We start from the raw sequence: 17,121 nt of genomic DNA, 5'->3' as shown, positions 1-17,121 counted from the left end.
CAACCAATATCATCTGATTAGTGGAGTTACCGATGTTGGACACACACCGATCTAATATGAATAGATTGATCAGTAAATTAATCTTGTACAACTGCGTTAATCTTTAATTAATCACCTGGGTATTTTGCCTTTCTCTGGATTAACATGTTAGGCTATGAGTTGAACTGGATGGACTTAAGTCTACCTTCCACCTTAAAAACTATGAAACTATGGACACCTACCGATATCATACTGATTTCCCAATATCAGCGGCCACTTAGGGCTAAATTCACGCATAACAATTTTCTTGCAGAAACTTTTAGCGACTGTCCTATTATAATCTCATCTCTTGTTAGAGCAGCCTTCCTCATACAATGCAGAGCTCTTGTTTACAAAATGGAGGACCATGCTGATGGAGGACCATAGGACCAAGACCATTCCACAAGACTCCTCCACTGCTTATGGTAAAGCTGTTTTACAATTGGGTGAGTCTGATGAACAGGGCTGGTCACCTGTTCCTTCACCAGCCACCATTTAAGAACAAGAGAGGAGTGCAGCTTGGGAGGAAGATAGCACTAACAAGTAGTGATGGGCGGACCCGGACCGTAAAAGTCCAGATCTTCTTGGTTTCAAAGGTGCCTGGGTGCCGGGTCTGGGATTCCGGGTGTTTGATCCGAATCCGGCACTCGAGATATAAAAAATAAAGGAAAAATAAGAATGAAGCAAGCGCGTCATACTTACAAAGGCTCCATTGTGGCTGTATGCTGCTCACGCGTTGGGCCACTCATAATTGCTTATCCATATGCATTTGTGTCGCTCAGGACTATGGGGTACTCGGTTCCGGGCGGGGAATTGCTGGGGAGATGTCACTTGGCGGCCGTTGCCCAGTTCCGTGTCCTGGGGACGCTTTTTAAAAGGGGTATAATTACAGGGGAATTTAAATGAAAATTTATACGTGACACCATTTGCGGGTTGAGGCTATGTAGATGGAGCCGCCGCTGCACAGTTCTCACTACTGGGGCTGGTGTTAGTGGCAGCCTGGATGTTTAGCCCTCCGGAAGCAGGGCTGGACCACAGAGGAAAGGTGATGTAGATGGGTGCAGAAAGAAGGTAGACCACATCGGGGGTTGCAGTGTAACTGGTTCCTTTACTCACAATCAAATGGAAACTGGTCACCCGAGGAAGGCTGGTCTTGACCGCTGGTCCCCTTAGTCCCAGTGCTGGTTTAGTGAACTGGTGGCTTCTTTCCCCTGCACCTGTCTTTGGTTGGTGGGTCCCCGGGGCTTGGAGCGGCTGGGGGTCCTCTCCTGGTAGTCTCTCAACTGTAGTCCATATGACGGTAGCGTGAAGCCTGTGGGGTCAGAGTCTCTGGTCCTGTTCCCCGGTTCTCCCATTGCTACTGAGTCCTGAACTTCAACGTCAGTGAGGTCCTTGATGGTCCCCTCACTGTGCAGATTTTAGCAGGTCTGCCTGGATCGCTTGTCTGACCTAGGATTCTGTACCCCGTTGGTGCTGTGGTTCCAGGAGTACTCCACCGTACTCCACCAGCAACCAACTGCCTGGGCCCTCAGGTCACAGTTACACTCCTGTCAGTCCTTCCACTCGCTCCCTCCATTACCGACTCACTGTGACTATGTCTCTCTGACTGTCCACTGTCTGCCCCTCCCACCTAGTCGTCTAGTGGACTGGATCGGCTCCACCTCTAAGTGGCCATCCAATAGGTCCAACCCTAGTCTGGCATTAGCCTATGGGGAAATTAAGGAAAAACAGGGATTAATTGGAATGTTTTTGTTGTTACCGGCACTGGTCTTCTGAGTCTCTGGGGGAAGGCCCTGCATCCTGGTGGAGATTCAGTACCTTGTAGCTCCCTGATGGCTTCAGGGGTGCTACACACTGCTTTCCCAGCCCACCAGCCGGCCTGGTGTCTGTGATTGGTTGCAGTCAGACATGCACCCAGCCTGTGTGACAGCGTTTGCCTGCAACCAGTCATCGCTCATTGCAGCTCATTCATTCTCTGTCTGCACTCACAGCGGCCAGTCATGCTCTATGGCCGCTTGCTGTGACTGAGATGTATCAAAGCTGGAATCGCTGTGGGACCTCATGTGGATTACGTCAGACCTGCAGGAGTGTTTAGAGGGTTAGTGAAGTGGTGAAAGATGGTGTTTATTGTATTTTATTGCAAATAAAGAATTTTTTTGGTGTCTGTGTTTATTTACTTTCACTTACAGATTAGTCATGGTGGATCTCAGATGGTTGTCATCACTAATCTAGGGCTTAGTAGCAGCTGTGGGCTGCTATTAACCCCTTATTACCCCAATTGCCACTGGACCAGGGCAACGGGATGAGCCATGTGAAGCGCCAGGCTTGTCACATCCAATGGATGCGACAATTCTGGGCGGCTGCAGGTTGCTATTCTTAGGCTGGGGGGCGGCCAATAAACATGACCCTCCTCAGTCTGAGAATACCAGCTTCCAGCTGCTGGGCTTTCTCTTGGCTGGGTATCAAAATTGAGGGGAACCGCTTGCTGTTTTTTTAAGTTATTTATTTAAATAATTAAAAACTAAAAAAAAAAAAAAAAAAAAAAAAAAAGGTCGCATGAGGTTCCTCTTATTTTCATGCACAGCCAAGATAAGCGCAGGGCTGGGGGCTGTGGGCTTTGTTCTGTGCTGGGTAGCTGGGTACCATAATATGGGGGGACCCTAAGCTAATTGATTTATTTATTTATTTTTACTGTACGAGTAGAGTCACACTGAAATATGACTCGCACGAGTGCAGTGAGAAAATTTCGCATTGCACTTGGCCACATATAAGACAATGCTGCGGCTCACATTTGTGAGTTGTTCCTCCGCTCTAATCAGACTGAGGAAAAAATTGCAGCATGCTGTAATTGTCTGCCAGTTTCCTATCATTCGCACCCATAAACGTCTATGGGTGCAAGAGAAATATCGGACTGCACTTGGATGACATTCAAGTGCAGTGTGATATACGCACAGGCTGACAATGGAGGAGATAGAGAGATTAATCTCTCCCTCTCCTTCGCAGCTGTGATCTGATCGTGGGATCGGGTCACAGTCACATGAAGCTCGGACCACGCTCGCAGCAGAGCCTGACCTGAAGGTCATTAGCATATCGCATCCAATGCTCTTGCATCGGATGTCATATGCCAGTGTGACCCCCGACCTACGATATAGACACGCATAGCGCCTGTGAATAGAAGCAGTCAGCTGACCCGCAGACACACTGCCACTCAGTATGGGGGGGCGTGGCTGACTGCAACCAATCACAGGTGCCAGTGGGTGGGAAAAGCAGTGCATATTCAATTAATGTTAAATAGATGCTCTTGAAATGAATGTGCTACCTGGAAGCAGCTTATCGCCATGACAGATCCTTGGTGAGTAGACTGCGCGCGCTCCTATCTACCAACATTTTTAATCTCCTATTTCTGATCCCAATAGCCTTCTTACAAGTGCATCTCAATAAATTAGAATATCATCAAAAAGTTAATTTATTTCAGTAATTCAATACAAAAAGGGGTATTGGTATTATCAAGAGGAAGATGAGAGACACCAGACCCAACAATGCAAACGAGCTGAAGGCTGCTATCATAGCAACCTGGGCTTCCATAACACCTCAGCAGTGCCACAGGGTGATCGCCTCCATGCCACGCCGCATTGATTCAGTAATTCAAGCAAAAGGAGCCCTGATCAAGTATTAAGTGCTTTTATTGTACATACTTTTCAGTAGGCCAACATTTCTAAGTTTAAAATCATTTTTTCAGTTGGTATTACATAATATTCTAATTTTCTGAGATAATGGCATTTGGGTTTTCATTGGCTGTAAGCCATAATCATCAACATTAAGGCTCTGTGCCCACGTTGCATATTTGTGTGCAGTTACGCTGCATATTGCACTGCAGAGTAACTGCATGCGTCCTGCGTCCCCAGCACAATCTATGAAGATTGTGCATAATCCATGCGCACTTTGCGTTTTTGAACGCAGCGATTTGCATGCTGCTAAAACACTAAAAAGCAACCAGTCACTTATTCCGTGCGCTTTGGATGCAGCACCCGCTCTGTCTATGGTGGGGGCTGCATCCAGAGCGCATGAAATCGGCTTTTTCACTGCATTCATTACGCAGTGTTTCTGCAGCAATTTGACGCGCACATGGACTGTCAAATCGCTGCAAAAATTTCTGCAGGGACACAACGCAACGTGCACACATACCCTAACAGAAATAAACACTTGAAATAGATCAATCTGTTTGTAATGATTCTATATAATATATGTGTTTCACTTTTTGTAGTGAATTACTGAAATAAATTAACTTTTTGATGATATTCTAATTTGTTGAGATGCACCTGTATATGGGGACAGGATTCCGGGTCGGAACCGGATTTAAAAAAAAAAAAAAAAAAAAAAAAAAAAAAAGATAACAGGAACTCGCCAGTCCCAGTTATTTGCTAGTCTGCTCATCTTTACTAATAAGTAGAGTAAGAGAACCTATAATACCTATTTATTAGTAAGTGCCTAAAATTACAACCCCCCAACACACACTAAAAAGAAAGCTAACAATTGATTTAATCAAAAAGTTATGAAAACATCTGGAGCCTTCTCATATACCATGTGCTGTTTTGTAATTCCTTAATAAATATAATTTCAAGGTCATTGCTTGCTGTGTAATCACTGATCATCCATAGAGGATTTATAGACTGAAATCTATCCTGCCCAATATTTACCTGTCTGATGGGTCAGTTATAATGTATCAGTATAGGCAAACAGTGATAAAATATATCACTATGAACAAAATAAAGGGAGCGCTGCTAGTTACTCTGTTCCTTCTGTGCACTTCAATGTACACCCAGTGTATTATGGTAATTATTTGTTGTATATTTATAATTAATTATTTTGAAATGTGGAAGTGGGTTTTAAATAATTTTTTGTTTATATACACATATATCTATTATTCAATCATTTTAACTTTTTTATTCATAAATAATTATCCTTATAACTACATTTATATGTAGTATGCAGTATATTATTTCTATTACTTTATCCATTCTATTTCTGATGGCATTAGCCGTTCATACATCCATTAGGTTTGTACAATGACTGGCACAAATAAAACTCTATTATTTTATTTTTACGTGCACTTGGGTTTTTTTTTGTTTTTTTTTGTTTGTTAACCATTGAGTCATACATGACATACTTAATACAGTTTTTTTTTATTTATTTCATGTTTGTTAACCATTTCTGAGGAAGTTTAAGAATATACTACTAGAGTCCTGTAAAAAAAACCTTATACCGTCTGGAAATAAAATGTCCAGGAATAAAAAGAAAACACTATAGATAAATAAGATAGTACAAAGTATGATAAAACAAAAGTAAAAGGCATTCAAAATCTTGAAGGCTGAGAATACAGAAATAGCATTTCAGGAGTATAAAAATCTCAATAGGAAATGTAAAAAGAAATTAAGCGAGCAAAAAATAGCTACTGAAAGAAAAAAAATTGCCAAAGACATTAAAATAAACCCCCAAATTTTTGTATAAATACATCGATGTCAAAAGGAATAAAAGGATGGTATCAGCCACTTAAAGATTATAAAAAGATAATTACAGTCATGGCCAAAAGTTTTGAGAATGCTACAAATATTAATTTTTACAAAGTCTACTGCGTAAGTTTTTCTAATGGCAATTTGCATATACTCCAGAATGTCATAAAGAGTGATCAGCTTAACAGCAATTACTTGCAAAGTCAATATTGGCTACGAAAATGAACTTTAACCCCCAAAACACATTTCAACATCATTGCATTCCTGCCTTAAAAGGAGCAGCTAACATTGTTTTAGTGATTGTTCCATTAACACAGGTGTGGGTGTTGATGAGGACAGGGCTGGCGATCAATCAGTCATGATTAAGTAAGAATGACACCACTGGACACTTTAAAAAGAGGCTGGTGCTTGATATCATTGCTTCTCTTCAGTTAACCATGGTTATCTCTAAAGAAACACGTGCAGCCATCATTGCTCTGCACAAAAATGGCCTAACAGGGAAGAGTATCCCAGCTACAAAGATTGCACCTCAGTCAACAATCTATCTCATCATCAAGAACTTCAAGGAGAGAGCTTCCATTGTTGACAAAAAGGCTCCAGGGCACCCAAGAAGGACCAGCAAATGCCAGGACCATATCTTAAAACTGTTTCAGCTGCGGGATCGGACTACCAGCAGTGCCAAGCTAGCTCAGCAATGGCAGCAGGCTGGTGTGAGTGCTTCTGCACGCACTGTGAGATGGAGACTGCTTGAGCAAGGCCTGGTTTCAAGGAGGGCAGCAAAGAAGCCACTTCTCTCCAGAAAAAACATCAGGGACCGACTGATATTCTGCAAAAGGTGCAGGGAGTGGACTGCTGAGGACTGGGTAAAGTCATTTTCTCAGATGAATCCCCTTTTCGATTGTTTGGGACATCTGGAAAACAGCTTATTAGGAGAAGAAGAGGTGAGCGCTACCACCAGTCTTGTCTCGTGCCAACTGTTAAGCATCCTGAAACGATTCATGTGTGGGGTTGCTTCTCAGCCAAGGGAATCGACTCACTCACAGTCCTGCCTAAAAACACAGCCATGAATAAAGAATGGTACCAGAATATCCTCCAAGAACAACTTCTCCCAACTGTCCAAGAGCAGTTTGGCACCCAACAATGCATTTTCCAGCATGATGGAGCACCTTGCCATAAAGCAAAGGTGATCACTAAATGGCTCATGGAACAAAACATAGAGATTTTGGGTCCATGGCCTGGAAACTCCCCAGGTCTTAATCCCATTGAGAACCTGTGGGCAGTCATCAAGAGACGGGTGGACAAACAAAAAACAACAAATTCTGGCAAAATGCAAGCATTGCTTATGCAAGAATGGACAGCTATCAGTCAGGATTTGGTCCAGAAGTTGATTGAGAGCATGCCAGGGAGAATTTCAGAGGTCCTGAAGAAGAAGGGTCAACACTGCAAATATTGACTTGCTGCATTAACTCATTCTAACTGTCAATCTAACCTTTTGGTACTCATAATATGATTGCAATTATATTTCTGTATGTGATGTAAACATCAGACAAGCACAATTAAAAACCAGAGGGCAACAGATCATGTGAAAATATAATTTTTGTGTCATTCTCAAAACTTTTGGCCATGACTGTATAGAGGACAAAGAAAAGGTTGAGATATTAAACAGGCACTTTTCATCCATGTTCACCAACAACTGGAACTGACTATTCCAGGAATCATTCAACAAGGCAAAAATCAAAGTTCCTCCCTAATTAAACACAAGAAGAAGTATGTCTGTGTGTAAATTAAACATTGACAAATCCCACGGGCCAGATGGCATTCATCCAATTGCGGAAATTGAGCTCAGTAATTGACAGACCGCTGTATCTTATCTTCTTAGACTCTCTTGTAACAGGGTTGGTACCTCAGGATTGAAGAATGGCTAACGTGGTAACGATATTTAAGTCTTTTTCCTGTTAGAGCCTACAGAACAGGAGAAGGACTTGGGGATTCTGGTTAAAAGTAAGCTGAGCAGCAGAATTCAATGTCAAGCAGCAGCTGCAAAAGCAAACAAGATTTTAGAGTGGATAAAAAGAGATTAGATCATGGGATCCCAACGTATTGTTACCCCTCTATAAGTCACTTATAAGACCACATCTGGAATATGGGATCCAGTTTTGGGCTCCACATTTTAAAATGGATATTAACCTCTTATCGACCGCGGGCAGTAATATTACGTCCTAGCGGTCATAGTTTTACTGCCTGCGGTCTGCTGCCGCCAGCATTCAGCGATCGGCGCACATCTCAGCTGATTTTTCCAGCTGAGATGTGTGCCTGCAAGGCACAAGCAGAATTGTTATCTGCCCATGCCATTTAACCCCTTAAATGGCGCTGTCTATATGTGACAGTGCCATTATAACAGCATCAGCGGTAAACATTTACTTACCGGCCGATACCGGAAATCACGTGACGTGATCATGTGACTTACGGTGGTTGTCATGGTAGCACAGGGTCATGAGAGGACTCCTGTAGCTCACATGAATCACTTTCAGTTTCACCCGGCCGAGAGCTGGGTGAGACATGAAATAAGTATATCTACTCTTCACAGCTCTGGAGCTGTGATCAACAGATATGGCAGAACGATCAGATTGCTGATCCATATAGCCCCCTATGGGGACTAGTAAAATAAAAAAAAGTTTTAAAAAATTAAAAAAAAATAAAAAATCTAAAAGTTCCAATCACCCCCCTTTCGCCCCATTGAAAATTAAAGGATTAAAAAAATAAAAATATACACATATTTGGTATATACCTGTTCTTAGCAACACCAAAGGGACAGGACTCGTAACCAAGGAGTAGCGGGTACCATGCAGAAGGGCAGATTGCACGGCACCCTTGTGACGACCTGATAGGCCAGGGCGTCACATTTCCATTTAGTTTCCCAGGCCTATACTCTATAAGGAAGCTAAAGTCATGAAGTGCCAGGAACCACCTGGCCACTTGGGCATTATTCCCTTTCTTTTCCCTCATCCACCTCAGCATAGTCTAACACTAACCTAAATGGGTGGTATCCAACAACCATTTTATGGCTAAACACCCCTTCTTCATAATGGAATAATTCTGGTACATTATTGGGTGTTCTTCACCATTCACTTCCTAGGACAAGATGGCACCTAACCTGACCTCTCAAATGTCTGTCTGTACCCCCAAATTCTTTCTTGAAGGCTGGTGCCAAAAAACATGCTGTTTACACAAGGCTAGCTTCCATTATTGGAAGGCTGTCTCCACTTCTAGAGAGCCCTTGGCCATAGCTGACTCTGTTCCCTTATGGAGGTCAGTCCCACCACATGAAGTGATGGTGTCAAGGTGAAATTCTATAGTTTCGGAAATCACCTTCTTAACAATGAATGTCTTCTGAAATCTCAAATCAAGAGTTACAGAATGCTAGCCAGGAGGAAATTAGACCAAACAAATGTAGTTGGTATAAGCTCCCCAGTCAGTAGTAATGGGAGGTGCACACCCGAGTGCTGGTGAGCTTGGTATACAGTACACATACTTTTCCTGATTCCAGCGGTTATCAGAGAACAGACTCTTCCATGTATCAGACATTAGCTGCAGGCTTTTAAAACTCCATCTTACTCCTCATTTACAAAAGAAAACTTTGTTATAGAAAGGTATATAGTGGTTTTATAAAAACATATAGAAATATATATTGTATTCTCACAGTAGAAAAACATATAGAAAAATATTTTGTATTCTCACAATGGTAGTAGGCCACGATGCCCAGGAGCATTGTAACTTATTTTTTGAGAGCAGTTTTGGCCAGTTCTAGATGGCATCCACTTTATTCAACTGGGGCTTGATCACACCCTTTCCTATTTCATAGCCCAGGTATTTGTCTTCTTCCATCTTGACAGTCTATTTCTTTGGGTTAATGAAAATCTCCACCTTCCCTAGCACATTAAATATTGCCTGGACCTTGCCCAGATGGCTTTCTCTCAGTCCTGGCTAAAAATCACAATATCATGCAGGTAGGCCGCTGTATATATCTTTTGGAGAGCTAGGATTTGGTCCATGGCTCTCTGAAAGGTGACTAATGATATCCTGACATACTGAAAACACCTACATGTTGTTGAAAAGGTTGCCTTATCCTTGGCATCTTTGGAAAGGGTAATCTGACAATTCTCTTTCATGAGATCCAGGGCCGTGATGTACCCGGCTGGCCCTAGCCTCTCAATGAGCACTTTGACATGGGGCATTTTGATATGTGACGAACTTGGAAATCTTGTTCAGACACTGCAGAACCACAATTCTCCATCTGGTTATAAGACAATGGACCCGCCACTCTTGTACTCCTCAATCACTCCTAGATCCAACATCTGCTTCACCTCCTTCAAGATTATCTCTCATTAGGCCTCGAGAATCCAATATAGCTTCAAACTCACTCGGACATGAGGATCCGTGAGGATTTCATGTCCAATGACTTGAGAACAAGTCTCTTTTCTAATGAAGCAATTCTTGGCAATGCTACTTTTGGGCAGGTAACAGCATATTTGCCACCTGAGCATCTTCCACATCAGCTTCAGACTTAGCCACCAAACATTGACCTTCTACAAGTTCCTTATCTCGCCATCACTTGATCAGATTCATGTGGTTCACCTGGTAGTGCTTCCTTCTCTCTAGTTGGTGGACTTTTATAATAAACTTTGCCCATGTTTTTTGACCATTTCATAGGGGCCTTGTCACTCAGCCAGATATGTACTTTCTAATGTGGATATGAGCTCCAGTATCCATTTTATATAAATAAGTTATTTTTATGTAGTGTTTCTTGTTGATGATATTTACAATGAACAGGAACAGCATAAGTAGTTATGAGCTAATTGTCTAAAAATTGGTGGAGTTATCAATAAAAACTTGCCCATGTGCAATGAATATAAACTAGAGATACTATACAAAAATATCAGATACGTATTAAAGAGTGTGCATATCATTGTCAGCAATGCAATAGCAAAATTATCCAAGCACAAAATCTGAATTAAACATCTTTACCTGTGCACCATCTTACAGATAATCAGAAGATCATAACATTGAGAAACACATTTAATTAAATAATTGGTCATGTATAACTAATAACTGCTGAGTACATGCCACATGCATATCCCATTACTTCTCAGTAGCAATCTGTGCAATATAAAAACAACACTAACCTAAGACTGACATTTCTAAAAGTAGGTAATATAGCCGAAAGCAACACAACTAAGGCCATGCTTTAACCCCTAAAGTGTAAAGCCCGCTTTACACGCTGCAATGTATCTTACAATGTGTCGGCGGGGTCACGTCGTAAGTGACGCACATCCGGCATCGTAAGGTTCATTGCAGTGTGTGACAGGTACGTGCGATTGCGATTGAACGAAAATCCGTTCATCGCATGCACGTCGTCCATTCCTCATGAATTGAACGTGAGGTTGTTTAATGTTCCCGAGGCAGCACATATCGCGGTGTGTGACACCCCGGGAACATTGAACAGATCTTACCTGCGTCCTGCGGCTCCCGGCCGGTAATGCGGAGGGAAAGAGGTGGGCGGGATGTTTAAGTCCCGCTCATCTCCGCCCCTCCGCTTCTATTGGCCGGCTTCCGTGTGACGCCGATGTGACGCCGAATGTCCCTCCCACTCCAGGAAGTGGACGTTCGCCGCCCACAGCGAGGTCGTATGGACAGATAAGTACGTGTGACGGGGGTTAATCGTTTGTGCGGCACGTTCAACAAATTGAATGTGCCACACATACGATGGGGGCGTTGCAAATCGCATATGATATCGTATGCGAAATTGCAACGTGTAAAACTGGCTTTAGATGTGCTCCACTCACTCTCATATCGAGAGTATAAATACCAGCCAAGATGCGTTCATGATTGGCTGGTATCGTGCATTTGTCCCATTCAATAGAGCAGGACAGGTACACTATAATTGTCTACTGCACATGTAGCGCCCAACGGGGCCTAAGGGGTTACTTGCCACCGGGCCAGTGGTTCTGTGGTGTTCTGCTGTGACTGGCCTGACCCGCCTCCGTGGTCCCGTCAGGAACATGTAAATGACAAACAGGTGCCAGGTGTAGCAGGGGATGGAAGGAGGCGAAGAGTCCCTGGGAAGCGTGTTACCAGTTGCAGCGGTGACTGGGGTCTCGGCCTCCTCCGCTGCCGCGCCTTCCTGCGACTTTTCCTTTTCCAGGGGTGGTGTTGGATGGGAATGCGTGATGCTTTGCAGCGCCACCTGTGGTGTGCGGCCAGGGATTAGCCGCCGCTGTGAAATGTTTCTTTCCTCTGGGGTTAATGTTAACGCAGCACAGATAGTCCAGCTCCCCACAGGTGGAGCAAGCCCCAGGGAGGATGAGGACGATGGGGATGGGTGATGGCGCCGAAGCAAGGGGCGGCAGCGCCGGCAATAACAAGAATGAAAAAGGGAGCTGCGGTTCAAAGTTCCATTTACTCACAGTCCTTAAGGTGCCCCAGAGGTGCCGCTCTCCGCAGCCATGGATGGACTCCAGCCGGTCCTGGGTGAATCAGAGGCAATCACTGGTGTCTGTGGAAATGTGTGAGACCTTCCTTCATGTGCTAACACACGGTTCCCTGTAGCTTGAAGCAATTTAGGTATCCCGCTGTTGGTGTTAAGTGTCCCGTCCCGTATGCAGGTGACGCGGGTCCTCGCCAAGGGGTCCGACCGTAGCCCTGACCCCGGACCCTATATGTCACTGTGCTCCGGGATAGTGGGTAGTGGACGATGGGACATGAAATCCCCATCTTCTGCAGATTTGTTGGAGTCTGTGAAGGTATCCTCAACTGAGGGTCCTGCACCCCGACTTGCACTGGCACTGTGAGAACGGTTAAGTTCAATCTCAGCTACCATCTCCTCTTTTCCCAACATCTCCACCAGCTGCCTCTGTCTTTCTCGGCCTCTTACAGTCTCACTCCTGCAGACTCTGTGCAGTGTTGTGGCCACTGACCCTGGGACTATATCCACCTATCTCCCGTCCCACGGCCAGCTTGTTAAACCTGCTCCCTCAAGGCTGTCTACTCTTTTCTCTGTCCTGAGCTGTACTGTGTCTAAATGTGAAACTGTTTGTCTTTTTACTCACTGAGAATGAGCCCCACCTCAGGAATGACTCAGCAGTGCTAGGGGAATTTCCCAGCCTGGTTTCCTGTGTGTGATGACTCATGCTAGATGTTTGTGTAAAATGGCAGAAACCAGTGATTAACCTCTTCTTACCCGGGAAAGAATTACAACTTAAAACAGATGCAATACTCTGCGGCGACTGAAGCCTCAGGGGCACCACACACGCCCCAGACAGTACAGTCCCTGACAGAAGTTCTGTCGCTTATCCATGTTATGTAAATAAAAGCTTATAATCTGACTTTAAATTCATCCATTGGTTTCATAAATTACTCTTTTGAAAGCTGAAACCCTTACAAATTTGGTTTAGGTTCTGAAAATAAAGTTGCTGCAAAGCTAAAATGTTGATCTTTTAATGAACACAGAAAGGTTAGATTTTGGCAAGACAAAAGTTATGTCGCCTTGTCATATAATGCACCCAAATCCTAGTTTACATCCTCACCTGTGCTCAGTAAATGATCGGTTAATTAGTGGGTGTGTATAAAAAGAAACCCAGCACCCCAGGTCTTCAGTTGAACTGCAACTTGACCTCTGACAACATGCCAAAAATCTACCTGCGACCAAAACCTTGATTATCAAGAGGCTGAAGAACAGATCCACTGCAGAGGTGGCTGGCAACTTAATGTGTCTCAGCATCAAGTACAAAGAATTAAAAAAAGATTTGAAGAGACTGGAGATGTTTTTGACAAGCCCAGGTCCGGCAGACCCCGCAAGACAACTGCTCAGGAGGAACGTTTGTTGGTTAGAAAAACAAAAAGCCAGCCCCTCTTCCGCTGCAGCAGAGCTACAAAAGGCCTGCTCACCTCAAGTCTGTCTCGAAATGGCCTCCATGGTCGAATCAGTGCCCAGAAGCCAGCACTAAACAAAAGGCAATTAAAAAACTGTGTGGCATGTGCCAAGTCCCACAGCCTGCTAAACAGATGGATGCTGGAAAAGTGGCAGAAGGTGGATTTCTCTGATAAATCTTCAGTTGAATTACACCACAGGTGCCACAAATACTGCAGGAGACCTACTGGTGCCCGTATGGATCCATAAAACAGTTAAGTTTGGTGGTGGAAAGATCATGGTCTGGGGTTACATTCAGTATGGGGGTGTGCAAAACATTTGCAAGGTGAAGGCAATATCAATAGCCTAAAATATCAAGAAGTATTAGCTACCTCTTACATTCCCAATCATAAAAGGGGTTAAATTCTGCAGCAGGATGGTGTTCCATTTCATACATCCATCTCTACAACAAAGGTCCTCCTGGCAAAGAAGATCAAGGTGCTCAAGAACTGGCCAGCCCAGTCACCAGACATGAACATCATTGAGCATGTTTGGGGTAGGATGAAAGAGGAATCTTGGAAGACAAAACCAAAGAATCTAGATGAACTCTGAGAGGCATGTAAGACTGCATTCTTTGCTATTCCTGTTGACTTCATCAATAAATTGTATGAATCATTGTTGAATCGCATGGATGCAGTCCTTCAAGCTCATGAAAGTAACACAAAATATTAAATATGGCTCTAATAGCACCACAACTTCATTCACCAATGTTATGCAACATATCTTTGTATTAGAAGTTAATTACTTGTTTGAATTTCACATTACTTTCTGTGGGCGACAAAAGTTTTGTCTTGTCAAAATTTGACCTTTCTGTGTTCATTAAATGACCAATATTTCAGATTTTCAGCAACTTTATTTTAATAACCTAAACCAAATTTGGGAGGGTTTCAGCTTTCAAAAGAGTAATTTATGAAACCAATGGATGAATTTAAAGTCAGGTTATAAGCTCTTATTTACATAACATGGATAAGCGACAGAACTTCTGTCAGGGACTGTATGGTTAGATGTGGCATCATCTGCCTCACTCACCTCGCCATGGTGAAGAGAGCAGAGAAGGACTTACCCTTTCAAGATGTGGCATATTTTAGATTTCAGAATACATCTTAACTTCTGTGGAACAACTATAACTGGAAGTGTCTCATAGCACAAAGGCGTGCAAACACCTTCTGATGGTTTGTGTAGACATTTTTTGAAGCATTAAGCTTGGTATGTGACATCCAGTTTCACTTGCAGTACAAAATGAATTAATCATGGTACCAGTGATATGGTCAGTACTCCAAATTGTCCCATGAGTCATTTTTCAACATGAAAATGCCATGCTAAATTTTGCTCATGCTACTGCGAGCAGGTTGCATGGCCTAAACATGCTACTATGGCTGCAGCATCTCCAAATTTGTCTTCCATTGAGCATATCTAGAAAATCACTAGTTGACAATTACCAAGGGAGCTGCCAGCAACGAACCTTAATAAGGGTGTTCAGCCACTTTTGTTTCAAATGTTGTCTTCATTTGCATACAACTCACATGTCTATCAATCCTGTGATTAACATCATTCCACAACTCTTAGTGGTTGAAACACAAACAAAAGTATACAGCATTACTCTATAGGCCCTAAGATATATGCAAACAAGAATATATGAAATTTAAACTGCATTAATGCTATATAGAATATACTTAGAATAATGAAGGCCCTTAGAGCATAAATTGGCCAATTCATGTGATCCCATCAACTGTGACAAGATGACCCTTTTTTGGTGTTGTGTGACGCCCTGACACTGCAGGTAGTCACACATAGGCCCTCGCATAACACCTTCCCTCACCTAGGTTACACACAGCCAACCAGAAAACTCTAGTCACCTTCCCCAGGTAAAGACAGGTACACCAGTGGGCGGGACCAGACGAAAGGAAACGCCCACCTAGGGGTCTGGAGAGCCCAGGGCAGGAAAGTAGTAGTTAAGAGTTGAGAGTCGAGAGTCGAGAGTGGAGTGGAGTGAAATCCAGGCCTCTGCTATAGGCCTGAGGAGGCTGAACTGACAGGTGTCAGGGTCGGAGCCCGGACACATTGGCTAGGTGGCAGACAGTGGGCCCGTAGCTAGCAGGAGATGGGAAGATGGCTCGGCAGATCCGAGGTGGACCGGGACAGGGTTGGAGCCCGCCGGTACCGACACCGGAGACCCGACCGGAAACCGTGCACAGAGGGGGTACTCAGACCCTGAAGCCAGGATCGGAACCAACGGCCTAGCTAATTAACCGATTGAGGGCAGGATTATAAGTCCTGTCCCAACCTAAGTCCCAAAAAGAGACAACCACAGAGAGGGATAGGGCATCCGTCAGAGCCTGTAGATCCCACGGGTCAGCGTCAGTGGGCATGGCTCCCAACAGTATTACCGGGAGCGGACTCTGAAGTTCCAGACCGGGAAGTCCACAACACTATAGCACAGTGGAGAGGGAAGAAATACAGACCACCAGCCCGGGTGGGGGACCAGAATACACCCGGCCACCATCACCTTGGTTAACCAAAGGACTTGTCTGACTTCTTTAATCGTGAGTAAGCTGAGACTCGCTGGTCTGACCAGGCGCACCGGTCCCTGCCATCACCGTCCCCTGCACCGAGTCACTGGGTGGCGGGGCCACCATCCCTACCCACGGAGGGGTTAACAACAAGCTGCCATCCCATCGCCCCGGGTGTCCCACAACAGCAGCAATGGTGCCGCATCTCACCACACACCGTGGGTGGCATCACCAACAGTTTACTACCATCCCCGTACAAATACGTTCCCTTTTAGTCGGAGTGTCCGCGCGACCCCCGGGTCTGGCAGGATCCCTCGAGCTGTACCGTAGATCCGGATCCGAGCAGCGCCGGCTGCTGGCACGGGGGCGGCACAATTGCAATATTAAGGTTAAGTGTATGAAATCGAGATATTGGATGTCTGTATGACCCTACTTATTTTTTTATGAAGGTTACATAGCTAAATACCTTTTAAGAAAAGTAAACTATATTTTTGATTGCATATAAAATACCTAACATACAATCAGAAGCTCCTTAACATCTAGTGAAAGCCTTGTGAATCATGCAGGTAGTCAAAGCTACAAGTCAAGTCCTGCTGGGAGCCTTATTAGCCCTGTAGTGATAGAGTCTTAACCTTTAGAATATTTTACCTACGTTACAGCAATGTTTTTTGCTCTAGAGCCTTGACATAAAAGTTAAGCCTGGGGGTCACAGGTGTTACTTATATACATTTGAAGAAACTATTCCTTTGACGAAGGGCTCAGTCACACAAACTCTATTTGGAATTTGAATTAAATTATTCAAGGGATTAAGTGACGTTTAAAAAACTAAAAACAACAGCTCAATGTTCTAAAATATAAAAAGAGGAAATCTCCCACGCATTTGAAACAGAAACCTCTGGTCTCATTGGTTGTGGTTTCAAGTGACCGACGTGAGAGCTGCGGCCAACTAGTGACCATAGTGGCCACATGCTATGCTAATGGCATCAATGCACAGGACTGAAAGCCATTGTGGCAATGGTTTTACATGTGTGATGCTAGACACTATGAGCAGTATGAATTGAAGGGTGGTCAGACAAGCCAGAATCATAAGCCAGGAGGTAACGTATAAGATTCAGGG

Source organism: Anomaloglossus baeobatrachus, chromosome 2, assembly GCF_048569485.1.
Source record: "Anomaloglossus baeobatrachus isolate aAnoBae1 chromosome 2, aAnoBae1.hap1, whole genome shotgun sequence".
Taxonomy (NCBI): domain Eukaryota; kingdom Metazoa; phylum Chordata; class Amphibia; order Anura; family Aromobatidae; genus Anomaloglossus; species Anomaloglossus baeobatrachus.
The sequence above is the reverse complement of the archived record's forward strand: the minus strand, read 5'-3'. Positions refer to the sequence as shown.